Source organism: Dasypus novemcinctus, chromosome 26, assembly GCF_030445035.2.
Source record: "Dasypus novemcinctus isolate mDasNov1 chromosome 26, mDasNov1.1.hap2, whole genome shotgun sequence".
NCBI classification, from domain to species: Eukaryota; Metazoa; Chordata; class Mammalia; order Cingulata; family Dasypodidae; genus Dasypus; species Dasypus novemcinctus.
In genome coordinates, this window is record NC_080698.1 from 3,532,020 (window position 1) to 3,548,480 (window position 16,461).

The 16,461-nt window shown below is 52.7% G+C and overlaps 1 long non-coding RNA gene across 1 annotated transcript; it reads right to left on the reverse strand.

Annotated features, from left to right (window-relative positions):
- Nucleotides 1–213: 213 nt before the first annotated feature.
- Nucleotides 214–3,793, reverse strand: LOC139437619 (uncharacterized). Its single transcript, XR_011647487.1, has 2 exons — nt 3,495–3,793; nt 214–765 (listed from the first exon to the last, which is right to left on the reverse strand). It is a non-coding gene; the product is annotated as an uncharacterized lncRNA (long non-coding RNA).
- Nucleotides 3,794–16,461: the final 12,668 nt, after the last annotated feature.

Here is a 16,461-nt window from a genome sequence, read left to right on the forward strand (position 1 = left end):
GCCCTGGGGGAGTCAGCTACCGTGTCACGAGGCCACCCAGGCGGCCTGGTGGAGGGGTCCGGGTGGGGAGAAACGAGGCCTCCTGCCTACAGCCGTGTGAGCGAGCCCCTTGAAAATGGGCCTGAGTGACCCCGGCTGGTGTCTCCTGGCCACCTCGTGAGAGGTCCCACCCCAGAGCTGCTGCTCTCAAATTCCTGACCCCCAGAAACTGAGACCGGTAACAAAGGATTTATTCCGGCCACTAAGCTTTGGGCTGGTTTGTTACACAGCATTAGGGAACGGGTATAAGGGAACAGCCGAGAGAGTATAGAGCGGTGGGAGAGGACTCCCGGCCCTGCACGTCCCCGGGCAGGCCCCCGCGCCGCCTGCCGCTATGGGGAAAAGACGCTTTGTCTTACTTCAGCCTGCATTCCTTTGGTCTCTGTCACACGTAGCTGAAACGATGTTCCAACTAACACAGCGTCTGGCACATCTTGCCCACACGTCCCCTCCTGGCATCACGCCCCTGGAGATGACCAGGCCCCAAATAAAGACAAGAAAGCGGGGCGGGGGGAGGGAGAGAAAGAGGAGACCGGTTCTCATCAAGGTCGTGCTGACGTCTTCCTGCCCCGCAGAGAGGTTCGGGGTCTCTTCCAGCGGCGAGCAGGCGGGCCTCGGTTAGGGGGCGGCGGACGGCCTGCTCGGGCCCCTCCTCGCTGTGAAAGGGCAGCCTGGCAGGACTGAGGGGAAGGCCTGTGGGCACTGCAGCAACTCCACGGCAGGGAACTGCATCGAGGAAAAAGGAAAGGCACCAGGTGCAGAAAACTCCACAGAGGCTGCCACAAAGGCGTAAAGGGAGCGCCGCTGTTTTTGGGCTCAGCGCGCCACCGACGCAGTCCCACTCCTCCCCAGGTGGGCTCCTCCACTCTGCGGTCCCTGAACAAACCGGGAGCAGGAAGGGGGTGTTATCACGACACTTTCTACTGCGTGTGACGGAAAGCCAGCACGCGTGTCTTCAGCAAAGGAGGGGTTCACTGTTCAGAAACGGAGACGCGACGGGAAGACTCTTTAAGTGTCACTGGATCCAGGGACTCAGGCAACAGCACCTGAAATGTCTCTCCCCATCTATCGGGGCAGCTTTCCCGAGTATTGGCTCAGAGCTCAGGCGTAAACACGGCCACCGGCGGCAGCAGGCTGGACTTTTCCTGGCGTAACAGTGGAAACCCAGGCTTCTTTTCCCACGGTCCTAGCAAAAGCTCCAGGACAGATGTTCATTGGCCCAGCTGGGGACATGTGACCCACCACGGTGCCTGTCACTGGCCAGCCTGGGGACAAGTACCCAGCTCCTGAGCCAGAGTGGAGGATGAGCCCCACCCAGCCACTGGCCTGCGGGCTGTGGTTTCCACCCGGCCACCGAAGCAGGACAGCCAGGGGCGCTGGACGACAGGCACGTTCCCGTGGTGGCTTCTCACTGATGTGGAGGACACAGGAAGTGGCTCGGACCGCTGGGGAGTGGCCAGCCTGGGCCAGGCTCGAGCTGGGGAAGCCCAAGACCCCACCCTTGTTCTGACCTAGTTAAGGGGTCCTCAGACTCGTGCCCCCCCCCTGAACTGGCGCTCTCTCCAGACCAGCGATGGGGCATTTGAAAATGGAAACACTTCTGTCCCTCCCCAGGGCAGGGCATCTGCAAGCAAAGGAGGGCCCTGCCCGTGGCCCTGCGCCACTTTCCTCGGGTGGGGTGTGGGCTCCTCGCACGGCCCCCGCCTCTGGCCCTCCCCGCCCCCTCCCTGCAGGGCCCACACGCACCCCTCCTCTGCCCCAGCTGAAGACCCCAACCCTTCAGAGCACAGCCCCCCTTCTGGTCCCCGCCAAGCCCCTCCTCCGCTTCATTCCACCTGGAGGGCCGAGCCCCACCCTGCAGCCCCCCCTCAACCTGCCTCACCCTCGCAGGGGATCCTGGTCTCCTGGCACCTCCTAGGGCAGGACCCAAGTTTCCTCCTTGTCCCTCTCCTGGCTCCTCCCTCTTTAGGACAGGGGACAGAAAGTCCTAACCCAAAGAAGGGACATATAATCCCCTATCTGGGGCCACCATGAGGCAAGAGAAGCCAGCTGTCAATCCAGGGCGGCTTTCTAGAGGCGGCGGCAGGCGTCTGAGTTTACTTGGGCTGCAGAATTGCTGTAGAGGCTGCCAGGCCCCTGCCCATCTTTCTGGGCCTTGTGCCATCCCAGGCAAGAAGAGGCACAGGGCAGGGAGAGCCCGTGGCTGGCCTGGGCAGGGTCCGAGGTAGGGAGGAAGTGGGAGAGCCTTGCCTAAGCGAGACTATTTTACCCAAACCTGCGCAAACAGCGATGTGGGCTGGGCCGGCCGGTTCCCGCCTGCCCTGGAGCTGGGCCTCAGCCCCTCGCCGCCGCAGGCCCTGGGCAGTGGCCCCTGGGTCGGGAGCCTGGGGTGGGCTGGTGGAGAAAGGGCGGGCGCCCCCCAGCCTTCAGGCCCTGGCCCCCTTCTCGGGACCGTGGACTCGGGGAAGGGGGCCCTGCGGGGATGGTCCCCCCGAAGCTGGCCTCGCCCTCTGCCACTCCCCAGGGTGACCCTCGCCCCTCCCCGAAGCCAGGCAGGAGCTGGGAGCGGAGTCAGGGTCAGGGGCCAGGCTGGGCTGAGCTGTGTCAGGGTCAGCGGTCAGCTTGGGGTCAGAGGCCACTCTGGGGGGAGTCCATGATCGGGTTAGGGGTCAGCCTGGGGTCAAGGTTCACCCCAGGGGTCAGGGGCCAGGCTTGGCCAAGGCCCAGTTGCCAAGGCAGGTCTGACAGGAAGAGGCGCGTTCCGGCTTCTGCCGCCCTCGCCACACGGGGCCCGGAGCCTCCCCAGACGGGGGCCCTGGCACCGTCTACGCCCGAGGCGTGGTGCCGCCTTCCTGGCAGGACTCCCAGGCCGAGGAGCCTGGAAGAGCGTGGCATTCCGGCAAGTTCCGCGAGGAGGGCCCGGGCTGGGGGGGCGCGGGCAGGAGCAGGGAGGGGACGATCCACCGGGGGAAGACAGGCCCTGGGGGGCGCCCGCAGTGCCGGGGGGAGCGCAACCGAGCCCTGGGGTTCAGGATCATTCACTCACTCACTCATTCCTTCATTCCTTGCACAAATGCGACGAGAGAGGAGACTTCTTGGTGCCAGACAACATTCTAGGGACTTGAGCTACGTTGAGGGGTAAAAGCACCCGGAAGTGACTGCCCTTGGGGAGTTAGGTCCCAGCAGGGGAGGTGCACAAGTGAAATAACGTAAATCCGCAATTACTAAAGGATGTGATAACATAGAAGATGGTTCGTGCTGGGGAGACGGCGTGGGGGCTCGGGGGTCCGAGGAGGGGGCAGTCTGCGGTCTTAAGTAGGGGGAGAGCTGGGGAGAGCGGCCCGGCAGGGAAAGAGAAAGGCATCTGGAACGTTCTGGGGGAAGCCGGAGAGGGCGGCGGGAGGGGACGGGGGGACGGGCCAGGACAGGGCCTGCCCTGAAGCCGCAGAACTCACCTGCGTTCCAACGAGCACGTCAGGCGGCCGCGGGGACGCAATGCCCCACCTCAGGCCGCGGGAAGGTTTCTTCAGAGGGAAGGGCAAGTCTGGGGGGGCCGTTCAACTCCCCTGCGCCCTGGGCTCCCAGGAAAAGCGAGGGTTAAAGGGTTGGAAAGGCCCCTTCCCTGCCCCAGCCCTTTGCGTTTGGGGAAGAACTCCTTCCCAGGGGCTCAGCCGAGGCTCAGGTGGCCCCCGGCTTCCCTGGGCGAGCGCCGCGGCCCCCCACCTGCCCCTGGACCCCTGGACCGCTGGTCCCGCCGGCCGAACAGCACGCCCTTGGCCACACCTGGCAGTGCCTGTCCCCCCCCCCGGCCCTGGGTGGAAACAGGCCGCGGGGGCGACGTCCGCAGGGCGGCCCCCCCCAGCCTTCCCCGTGGGCCCGCGCCCGGCCTTCTCCCTACGGCAGGGACCACTCCCTCCGGCCGCCGCCCCTTTTATTGGTGGACCGTCCTGGGTTCTGGGTTTCTAGGTTCTCGGCTGAGTCGCAAGAAAGAGTTCGGAGATGTGCCGCTTTAACAGGGCCAGCGCCTAGAGGGCTTTGAGACTCGAGGGGTGACAGCGCACACCGGGGTGGGCACGGGCCTGCTGCGGGGTGAGAGGCGCGGGGGGCCTTGCGGGCCCTTCCCCGCCCCCAGATGAAGGGGGCCCCAGCTGTCTGCTGTCCCAGTTGCTGCCTTGTCCTCTTTCAGGGAAGGGGGGCTTTCTGTTTGGGGGTACCCCCTGGGCAGGAACTTGGCAGGCTTTCAGCTGTTGGGGCCCCGGCTGTTCTCAAGCAGCTGCCCCCAGCGGCTGCCGGGCAGCGTGTCGAGGCTGGGGGCCAGCCGGGGGCCCAGCTCTTACGGTTTTATTCCGACCCGCCGCCCTCCCTCGTTTCCTGTACTCACCTGCCTCATTGTCCCCTGGCAATGATCCTTTTGAACAAATTCTCTCCCCTAAGTCCAGATTTGTGGGTTTTTTTAAAGACTTGTTTTTATTTATTTCAGCCCCCTCCTTCCCCCCATTGCCTGTTCTCGGTGTCCATCCGCTGTGTGTCCTTCTGTGTCTGCTTGTCTTCTCTTTAGGCAGCTCCGGGAACCGATCCTGGGACCTTCCGGAGTGGGAGAGAGGCGTTTACTCTCTTGTGGCACCTTAACTCCCTCTTCCGCTACGTCTTCTTATTTTCTCTCCTCTGTGTCTCTTGTTGCGTCCTCTTGCTGCGCCAGCTCCTGCGCGGGGCGGCTTTCCCATGCAGGGCGGCTCTCCTGCATAGCGCAGCATTCCCATGTGGGCTGGCACTCCACATGGGTCAGCTCGCCACGTGGGCAGCTCGCCCTCACCAGGAGGCCCTGGGCATCGAACCCTGGACCTCCCATATGGTAGATGGGAGCCCAAATGCTTGAGCAATAGCCATTGCCCCAGATTTGTTTTTTATTTGACGTGTATGAACCTTATTAAAACAAACAACTGGTGAAAAATAATAATATGTTTAGATTATTATAAAAATAATATAAAAAATAATAATAACTCAGCTGCTGAAATTGGAAGATGGGGCCTGGGGGAGCCAGAGATTACAAGGACACACCCTATGGGCAGGTGAGCAGGTGAGGGGGGCGGGGGGAGCTGGAGGCAGGCAGGGGCGGGGCACCCCAGGGCTCTGCGTTGGGAGCCGGGGGGGCCAGCAAAGGCTTGTGGTCCTGCTCCCTGTAAACGACCCCTGTCTTGCGAGATGATTCCCACCACGGAAGAGATGGAAGGTTGAGCTGGGAGGAAGCAGAAGTGGCCCCGAGGCATTTCCTGTCCGGGTGTGTTTTCACGTGCCAAGCCAGGGCCCAGCCGGCGGGGGGGGGGCTTGCATGAGAGCCCCCGCAGCGGCGCCTCAGAGGGGCCTGCTGTGTGCCCTGGACCCCGGGCCCCCAGCCCCACCCACATGCTTAGCCCCGAAGCCTCGGGCCCCGGCTTGCTGGGGGAACCGGGCGAGTGGGGCCGTGACGCCAACCCAGGTGGCCCCGTGACCAGGGAGAGGACAGAGGAGGGGCTCCCAGCGCGGCCCACCCAGACGCCCAAGGGAGGCGGAGGGTGTCTCTCCTCCCAACCCCAAGCGATGAAGCACGTCCTCAAAATTAATTTGAATTCTAAAAACATACCGGCAAGCCGTATTTCTTGTGCCCCGGAGCTTCTGGACTGAGTGTCCCACCCAAGTCGGAGGAAAGGCCGGGGGTGGGCCAGGGTGTCCAGCTCCAGCCGGGGTCAGGGCTGGCTGCGCAGTGCCCGAGCGCGGACAGAGTGGCGGCGGCGTGGCCGGGCACCAGCCCACGGTGCAGGGCCCAGGCCCGCGGTGGACTCAGGACCCCGAGCTGCCTGCCAGGGGGGCGGGTGGAGCACTGGCCGGGGCTCCGCTAACCACACGGCAGTGAAGGCGACACGAGGCCGCGCAGGGGCCGTTGGCCCGGGGGCCCCGGCTGGCGTGGGGAGCGCAGGCCGCTTTTGCACGGCTGGCTCTGCTCCCTGCTGCCGGCCCAGCCCTCAGCCCCCGAGCCCACCCTTCAGCCCAGGGAGCCTTAAAAAAACCTCTAAGTGCTTTTCTCCAACTAAAAAATCTAAAGAATTGAAAAAAAAAAAAAAGGCATCCGATGTCTGGAAAAAGCACAGATTTACAAAACGTGTATATTCTGTCATGAAAATGCCACACCAACTATACACTTGGAAAAAAATACAAGCAGGATATATTACAAATTTAAGCAGCAATAATTTAGTTCACACCATGCAATCAAAAGTACATTGATTGGGAAGTGGACTTGGCCCAGTGGTTAGGGCGTCCGTCTACCACATGGGAGGTCCGCGGTTCAAACCCCGGGCCTCCTTGACCCGTGTGGAGCTGGCCCATGCGCAGTGCTGATGTGCACAAGGAGTGCCGTGCCACGCAGGGGTGTCCCCCGCGTAGGGGAGCCCCCACGCACAAGGAGTGCGCCCCATAAGGAGAGCCGCCCAGCGCGAAAGAAAGTGTAGCCTGCCCAAGAATGGCGCCGCACACACGGAGAGCTGACACAACAAGATGACGCAACAAAAAGAGACACAGATTGCCATGCCGCTGACAACATCAGAAGTGGACAAAAAGAACAACACGCAGCAAAATGGACACAGAGAACAGACAACTGGGGTGGGGGGCAGGAAGGGGGGAGAAGTAAATAAAATAAAATAAATCTTAAAAAAAAAGTACATTGATCAAGATGCACAAGTGTTTGTAGGTTCTAAACCAAAGGACTTTTTTTTTTTCTGCAGAATCCTTAAAAATGATGGTTCTGGGGAAAAGGGACCGCAAGGCCCGGTGGGCACTTCTGGGCGGGCTGGGCGCCACGGCCTCTGCCCACGGAGCTCAGGCTTTGGCCCTATCTGGACGACGGTTTACGAGGAGCTGCCTCGTGTCGCCAGCAGGTCTCTCTCCTCGATGACCCTGTGCCCAGGCTCCCTCGCCTCCCCAGGCAGGGGCTGGCAGCGGCCGGACACGGCTCCCGGCCAGTAGCAGACCGTCCCAGCCCCCGGCCGGGGCCTGTCGCCCTTGAGCCAGCCGGGAGGCGGGGCGGCTCCCTAGTCGATTGCTGGAGGAGTTTAATAATCCCACCTCTGCTCACGCAGGAGCATTGCATGTACTAAGTTACTTCATAAACGTAGTGGCTGATACTCATTGAAGGACTTACTAGAAGTTCAGTTTTCCTTCACGTGTGCTCTCCTTGCCTTGTGGTGTCAGCACTACGATTCTTCACAGACCGTGCTGGGGAACGTTCCTCTTCCTCGCTGCTCTGCAGCAGTTTAATTATTGCATAAGAATGAGCTGTTCCTTACAGGTTTATAGAATCCTCTTATAAAACCATCCGGGCCTGGTACCTTTTTAAGGGTCAATTTAATCATTTGTATTTCTCTAGAAAAGTATCCATTGCACCTAGATGTTCAAATATATTGGTATATAGTTGTATGTGGTGTTCTCTTGTAGTTTTTTTTTTAAGCTTTTTTTTTTAAGCTTTTTTTTTTAAGATTTATTTATTTATTTCTCTCCCCTTCCCCCCCTACCCTGGTTGTCTGTTCTCTGTGTCTATTTGCTGCGTGTTCTTTTTTGTCCGCTTCTGTTGTTGTCAGCGGCACGGGAATCTGTGTTTCTTTTTGTTGTGTCATCTTGTTGTGTCAGCTCTCCGTGTGTGCGGCACCATTCCTGGGCAGGCTGCACTTTCTTTCATGCTGGGTGGCTCTCCTTACGGGGTGCACTCCTTGCACGTGGGGCTCCCCTATGCGGGGACACCCCTGCATGGCAGGGCACTCCTTGCGCATATCAGCACTGCACATGGACCAGCTCCACACGGGTCAAGGAGGCCTGGGGTTTGAACCGCGGACCTCCCATGTGGTAGACGGATGCCCTAACCACTGGGTCAAGTCTACTTCCCTCTCTTGTACTTTTTAAATCTATTCCTGGAACTTTGCCCCTTTTTGTACCTGTTTCCACTTCTGTTCTTAATTGGACTTGCTAATCCTTTGTCTATTGGTCAGTCTGTTCAAGAGGTCAGTTTATTTCATTTCTGATTCCATATTTTATTTCTATTTCATTTTCTCCTTATCTTTACTAATTCCTTCCTTCTTTTGGGGGGTTTATTTTGTTTTTTCTTTTCTAGTTGGTGTGAAGATTTTCAGACTTTCTTGTTTCTAGTATAGATAATTAAAGCTACACATTTTCCTCTAATTACCATAATGTCCACATCTCTCAAGTTTGAATTATTCATTGCTATTCATTACTAATGAATGTGCAGTTTCGATTTTGATTTCTTTACTGGAAGAGTTACTTACAGGGATATTTTGGTGTTTTTATAGAATTAATACTGTTTTCTGTGAAGTATTTCCAAACACATAGGAAAAAGGAATAATCAAAGCGATGGATCCCTCCCCCAGTTTCACTAGACTTTAACCTAATGCCACATTTGCTTCAGACATTTAAAAAATTCAATGCAATTGAAGACACCCTTTGCATCCCCTCCTGTGGTGGGCAGAATTCTAAGATGACACCCAAGATTCCTGTCCCCGATGCACAGCCCGTGTAGCCCCCTCCTCCCAGCATGGGTCAGCCTGGCCTCATCGAGAAAGCTCCCCTAAAATGGCCTAGAGGGCAGAGACAGAAGGCGCCAGAGGATGGGAGTTACAGCAGAGGCCCTCTTGCTGGCCTAGGAAAAAGCCAGCATCTGTGGGCGGCCTCGAGAGGTCGCAGGGCTAAGACCTGAGGGCGGCCCCTAGGAGCGGACAGTGACAACTCCCCCTCCCCAACAGCCAGCAGAAAACCCACGGAGACCTCAGCCCTTCAGCCGCAGGGACTGAATTCTGCTGGCATGAACTTGGAAACACCCTGAGCTCCAAACAGGACCCCAGTCCGACCAACACCCTGATTTCATCAGAGCGCCCGGCTAACTCACCCCCGGACTTCCGACCCACAGAAAATGCGAGACCATAAACGGGTGTTGTTTGAGCCACTCCGTTTGTGGTCATCTGTTACACAGTAATAAAAAATCAATACACCTCCCTAATTGCATTCCCCTTCCTTCCTCCCCAGAGGTAACCATTAACACGGCTTGGATAGCTATCATTCCCCTATTTGTTTCTATGCTTTTTGCCACATATTGATGCACCCAGGAAAGTCATATAGCAAGGCAGGTTAGCACGGGGTGACGGGGGAGAAGAGGAGCCACGGCGTGGCGGGCAGGCCTCCCCGGGCCCGGGTGGAAGTGCGCGGTCCCAGGTTCTCTTTTGGGGCCCTTGCCTTGGCCCTGGATGTTCCAAACAGGCCTCGCCCTTGGCCCCACCCCTGGTGGGGTAACCGATAACAATACGAATAATGAGGCCCACCCCCTTGAGATTAGCGAGGGGGAGGAATGATGAGCAGTTTAAAAGGTAAAAGGAACACAGGAGGCAGAGCGTGCTCGGCCGAGAGGGGCCCACGCCAGGTCTTGGTGTGTGTTTCCATTTTTTCCTTCCATTTGTCAGCAAGCTCTCTTCGTTCCCCCACTTACCAAGTAAATTCTTTTTATTGATCTATCTAAACTGGCATGTTCATAAATTCATTTATGGGGAAGTGGATTTGGCTCAACTGATAGGGCATCTGCCTACCATAAGGGAGTTCCAGGGTTCAAACCCAGAGCCCCTGACCCGTGTGGAGCTGGCCCACACACAGTGCTGACGCATACAAGGAGTGCCTGCCACGAGAGGGGTCCCCGCGTAGAGGAGCCCCACGCACAAGGAGTGCACCCACAATGAGAGCCGCCCCACACGATAAAAGCGCAGCCTGCCCAGGAGTGGCGCTGCACACACGGAGAGCTGACGCAGCAGGATGATGCAACAAAAAGAGACACAGATTCCTGGTGTTGCTGACATGAACACAAGCTGACACAGAGGAACACGCAGCGAACGGACACAGAGAGCAGACAACTGGGGAAGGGGAGAAGGGGAGAGAAATAAATTAAAAATTAATCTAAAAATAAATAAATAAATTCATTCATACATCAAAGCCAAGAACTAGAGGAACCCGGCGCTTTCCCTTCTTCAATAGCACTGTTCGCAGATTTTAAGCCCTGTCAGAAGCATTGCACTGTACACGTCATTCTGCAGCACCTCGTTTCGAGGTACACGTTTCTGTAAAGAGATGTGCCTCCTGTTTATTTATTTTGACTGCTGAATAGAATTCCTTACTATAGATTTGACAATTCCTCCGTTTTTCTTTATGTATTTCAAGGCTATAACATTAAATGCATAGATGTTTGTGGTTATCATATCTTTTTTCTTTAGGTTCAGGGATTGAACCAGGACCTTGTATGTGGGAATCTGGTGCTCAACCACAGAGTCACATCACCTCCCCTGAGCTGTTTTTTTCATTTATTTGCTTGTTGTTTGTTTTTTGTTTTGTTTAGTTTTTAGGAAGCACTGGGGACCAAACCTGGGACCTCCCACTCAGGAAGCAGGCGCTCAACCGCTAGAGCCACATCCGCTCCATCGTTTCCTTTTTTTTTTTTTAAGATTTATTTATTTATTTCTCTCCCCCGCCCCCCCGCCCCAGTTGTCTGTTCTCTGTGTCTATTTGCTGTGTCTTCTTCTTTGTCCGCTTCTGTTGTTGTCGGTGGCACGGGAATCTGTGTTTCTTTTGTTGCGTCATCTTGTTGTGTCAGCTCTCCGTGTGGGCGGCGCTATTCCTGGGCAGGCTGCACTTTCTTTCGCGCTGGGTGGCTCTCCTTACGGGGCGCACTCCTTGCAAGTGGGACTCCCCTACGTGGGGACACCCTGCGTGGCACGACCCCCTTTGCACGCATCAGCACTGCGCATGGGCCAGCTCCACATGGGTCAAGGAGGCCCGGGGTTTGAACCACGGACCTCCCATGTGGTAGACAGACGCCCTAACCACTGGGCCAAGTCCGCTTCCCCTTTTTTTTTTAAGATTTATTTATTTATTTCCCCCTTCCCCTCCTCCCGCTCTGCTGTTTTTGCTGCCTGTGTTGTCTTCTCTTCTCATTTTCTCTCCTCTAGGATTCACCGGGATTTGATGTGGAGAGAGGTTTCCTGTCAATTGCATCACCTCAGTTCCTGGTTTCTCCTGCATTTCATCTTGACTCTCCCCTTGTCTCTCTTTTGCTGAGTCATTATCTTGCTGCGTGACTCACTTGTGCAGGCACTGGCTCGCCGTGCAGGCACTCACTTGTGGGCACTTGCACCCCCCACGCGGGCATTCGCATGGGCTCTGGCTCACTGCATGGACACGCTTTCTCTTCTTTTTCACCGGGAGGCTCCAGGTCCTGCCATATGGTAGGTGGAAGCTCTACCACTTGAGTTACATCTGCTTTCCCATTTCTTCTTGATAGCTCAACGGTTCTAACCATATGAAGCGTTCCTTTTGGTGCCTTTCCTTGCTTTTTTTAAAAAATATGTATTTCTTATTTATTTTTTAAAGATACATAGATCACACAAAATGTTACATTAAAAAATATAGGGGGAAGCAGATGTGGCTCCAGTGATAGAGTTTCTGCCTACCATATGGGAGGATCTGGGTTTGATCCCTGGGGCTTCCGAGTGAAAAGAAGAAGAGAAGGTGTGCCTGCATGGTGAACCAGTGCCCGTGTGAGTGCCCACATGGTGAGCCAGTGCCCCGTGCAAGTGAGTCACGCAGCAAGATGATGATGCACCAAAAGAGAGACAAGGGGAGAGTCAAGGTGAAGTGCAGCAGAGACCAGGAGCTGAGGTGGAGCAATTGACAGGGAAACGCTCTCTCCATCAGAGGTCTCCAGGATTGAATCCTGGTGAATCCTAGAAGAGAGAAAATGAGAAGACAACACAGACAGCAAAAAAAACAGCAGGGTGGGAGGAGGGGAAGGGGGAAAATAAATAAAATAATAATAATAAAATATATAGGGAGAACCAGCAAGGTGGTGGTGGAGTAAGGAGCTCCTAGAGTCAGCTCCTGCTGCAGGGCAGTTAGCAAACACCCAGAGCTAACTAAAGCACCTGTCTGGGGGCTCCAGGAGGCCAGAAGAGCATCCTGCCACATCCTTGAAAGAGTGGAAGGAGGAGATGCCCGTCTGCAGAGAAGACTCGTAAGTAGAGGCGCCACGCCCCGGAGACCAGTGCCCATCCTCCACTGGAGGCACAAGCCGCCTTGGGAGCTGTTCTGCAGCTGGAATTGGAAGCTTCACTTTCCAAAAAAGAGGAAGGAGGAGACGGTTGGGCACCAACTTCAGCTACTGATGAGTACATTCAGTGGGTTAAAGTATAATCCTGAGAACAGCTAAAGTTTGAGCCTGTCCAAGTCAGGAATAGGACAGTAGCACCATCTTAATTCCACGCCTGGCACAAGGGGAAGCGGGACAAACTGAAAATCACAGTGCTGGTGGGGACCAGCTTCTTTCCAACCAGGTCAGATTGCAGCTCCAGCCTCGGCCCCAGTGCCGCCTCCAATAGGGAGGAAGCTGTGGGGACCTGCGCAAGCCTCTCCTGGAAACTGTTGGCCAAGCTGCAGAGGCCGGTGATCATCCTACTCTGGCAGCGCAAGCTGCCCCAGGAGCTTTTCTGTGGCTGGAATTGGAAGCTTCATTTCCCAAAAACAGGGGAGGAGAGGACGGTTGGCCGCCGATTTCGGCTACTAATTGGTGGACTTGGCTGCCTAAGGATAACCCTGGGAACAGCTGGGGTGTGAATCTGCCGAAGGCAGAAAGAGGCTGGAAGCCGCCATTTTGACTCCACCCCAAGCCTGAGGGGAAGCCAGGAACGAAAATCACAGTGATGGTAGGAACTGGTTTCTTTCACCCGGATCAGCCTGCAGCCCTACCCTAGCCTTCAGCCCCGCCTCTGGCAGGGAGGAGGCTGGTGGACCCTGCACCAGCCTGTCCAGGTAACTGCAGGTACCTTTGGCTGGCACAGACTGAGTAACTGGAAGTCTACCAGGGCAACTGCGGTCATCTTGGACCCATACCGCATAGACTGCTGCCCACACCTGCAGCTCCATCCCCACTTCAGGCAGGGGTGAAAGAGGCATGAAGCTTCATCATTCTCTCTAGGACTGCATGATTTGGATTATTGCACAGGGCTGTGACTCTGTCCTACCCCTGGCAAAAGAGAAACTTGGGAGAAGCTTCTCGGTCCCTGGGGCAATGAGGGCAGCTTGAGCCTCCACAGCTTACAGCACCAACTACATCCATGGCTCCTACTACACAACCAGCAAGGGAGAAAGGGCAGGAAGCCCTAAACTAAAAAGAAAAACTGCACCCAGAATAAATACTCTAGCAAGCCAGATGCCAAGTCACCAACAAAAAATTACAATCCACACCAAGAAACAGGAAGCTATGGCCCAGTTAAAGGAACAAGATAACCTCCAGATGACATAAAGGAGTTGAGACAACTAATCATAGATGTTCAAACAAATCTCCTTGATAAATTCAATGAGATGGCTAAAGAGATTGAGGATATTAAGAAGACACTGGATGAGCACAAGGAAGAATTTGAAAGCATACATAGAAAAATAGCAGATCTTATGGGAATGAAAGGCACAATAAATGAAATTAAAAACACTTTGGAGTCATATAATAGCAGATTTGAGGAGGCAGAAGAAAGGATTTTTGAGCTTGGAGAAACGGCCTCTGAAAGTGAACATACAAAAGAACAGATGAGAAAAAGAATGGAAAAAATTGAACAAGGTCTCAGGGAACTAAATGACAGCAAAAGGCATGCAAACATATGGGTCATGGGTGTCCCAGAAGGAGAAAAGAAGGGAAAAGGGGCAGAAGGGATATTTGAAGAAATAATGGTAGAACATTTCCCAACCTTAGTGAAGGGCATAGATAACCCTGTCCAAGAAGCACAACATACTCCCATCCGAAAAAATCCAAATAGACCAGCTCCAAGACACACACTCATCAGAATGTCAAAGGCCAAAGACAAAAAGAATTCTGAGAACAGCAACAGCAGAAAAGCAATGTATAACAAACAAGGGATACCCAATAAAATTAAGTGCTGATTTCTCACCAGACACCATGGAGGCAAGAAGACAGTGGTCTGATATATTTAAGATACTACAAGAGAAAAACTTCCAGGCAAGAATCTTATATCCGGCAAGACTGTCTTTCAAAATGAGGGCAAGATTAGACTATTCACAGATAAACAGAAACTGAGAATTTCTAAGCAAGAGACCAGATTTTCAGGAAATACTAAAGGGTGTGCTAGAGCCTGAAAAGAAAAGACAGGAGAGAGAGGCCTAGAAGAGCATCTAGAAGTGACGATTATATCAATAAAATTATCTAAAAGTGTCAAAAGAGTGGGGAAAATAAAATATGACAGATAAAACTCAAATAGTCAGGAATAAACTTAACCAACGGTGTAAAGCACTTGTATTCAGAAAACTACAACTCAATGTTAAAAGAAATAAAAAAATGCCTAAATAACTGGAAGAACATTCCATGCTGTTTAGGAATTCTGCACATGTGTATATTTAATGATATCTAAATATCATTAAGATATCAGTTTCTACTCAAATTGATATACAGATTCAATGCAATCCCAATAAAAATTCCACCAGCATTTTTTTAAATTGAAAACACAATTATCAAATTTATTTGGAAGGGTAAGGGGTCCTGAATAGCCAGAAACATCATAAAGGAAATGCAAACCCTCATCTCCAGACTTGAAGTCATATTATTTAGCTATAGTGGTAAAAACAGAATGGTACTGGCATAAAGACAGACATATAGACCAATGGAACCAAACTGATGGTTCAGAAACAGACCCTCACATGTATGGTCATGTGATTTTTGACCAGCCTGTCAAATCCACACAGCTTGGGCAGAACAGTCCATTCAACAAATGGTGCTGAAAGAACTGGACATCCATAGCTGAAAGAAGGAAAGAGGACCCCTATTTCACACCTTATCCAAAAATTAACTCAAAATGGATCAAAAACCTAAAAATAAAAGCAAGAATCATAAAGCCTCTAGAAGAAATTGTAGGAAAACATCTTTAAGCCCTGTTGGTAGGCGGTGGATTCTTAAAGGAGATAAGAGGAGGACTGAGTGGACTACTGATGTTTAATGTATGTAGAAGTTTTAATTAGCTTTACTGTAAAAGTATGGAAATGTATAGAGTGGATGGTAACACACAGTGAGTAAAAGCTAGTTTATAAATGGGGATGTGGCTGAAAATGGTAGTCTAGATATGTAAATGCCAAATGACAGAATGCTAGAGAATGATCTAGGAACTGAATAGCACAGTTAAACCAAGAGGTGGGTGAGAATTGTGGTTGATGACACAGATGCAAGAGTGTCCTTTGTGAGCGAGAGCAAATGTGCATCACTGCTGCATGGTGTTGGGAATGTGGAGAAGCATGGGAAAAATACAACTAGAGTGACCTATGGACTCTGGTTAGTAGTAATAAGTAATATTCTTGCATCTATGCCGAAGATGTACAGTGTTGATAATGGGGCAGTATGGAAAATGTGAACCAAATGTACACTACGGACATTGTAACAATCAGATGACATTATCTTATCTGTGGCAAATGTTCCACCACAGTGTGGTGTGTTGATAGAGGGGTGTTGTTTGGGAATTCTGTACATGTGCATGATTGTTTTATAAGTTTACAACTTCTGTCATAAAAAATATTTTTTAAAAATAATAATAGAGTGGGTTTGGGGGAAAACATACCAAATGTAAGATAAGGACTATAATTAGTAGTACAATTTTGACAATGTTCTTTCATAATTTGTAACAAATGCCTCACGACAATGCAAGGTGTTGGTGGAGGGTTGATGTACTGGACCCCTGTATGACGTTATGCATGCTTGCTTTGTAAGTTCACAACTTTTACTATACACTTAATTATGTATGTTCATATATAAATGATACAAATATAATAATAGGGTAGGTTGGGGAAAAATATTTTGGTTAGTAGTAATATTTTGACATTGCGCTTTAATCATTAGTTAAAAAGGTTTAACAACAATGTAAGGTGTTGGTGGTAGGGTGAGTTAAGAGATTCCTGTATGGTGTTATATATGCTTGTTTTGTAAGTTCACAACTATTACTATATACTTATTGTTTATGTATGTTTATGTATGAGTGATATACTTCAATAAATTAATTTTAAAAATATATATAGGAGGTTCCCCTATACCCCACTCCCCACACCCCCCACCCCTCCCACATCAACAACCTCTTTCATCATTGTGGCACATTCACTGCATTTGGTGAATACATTTTGGAGCACTGCTGCACAGCATGGGTTACAGTTTATGTTGTAGTTCACACTCTCCCCCAGTCCATTCAGTGGGTTATGGCAGGATATAAAATGTCCTGCATCTGTCCCTGCAATATCATTCAGGACGACTCCACGTCCTAAAAACTCCCCCACATCACATCCCTTCTTCCCTCTCCCTGCCCTCAGCAACTC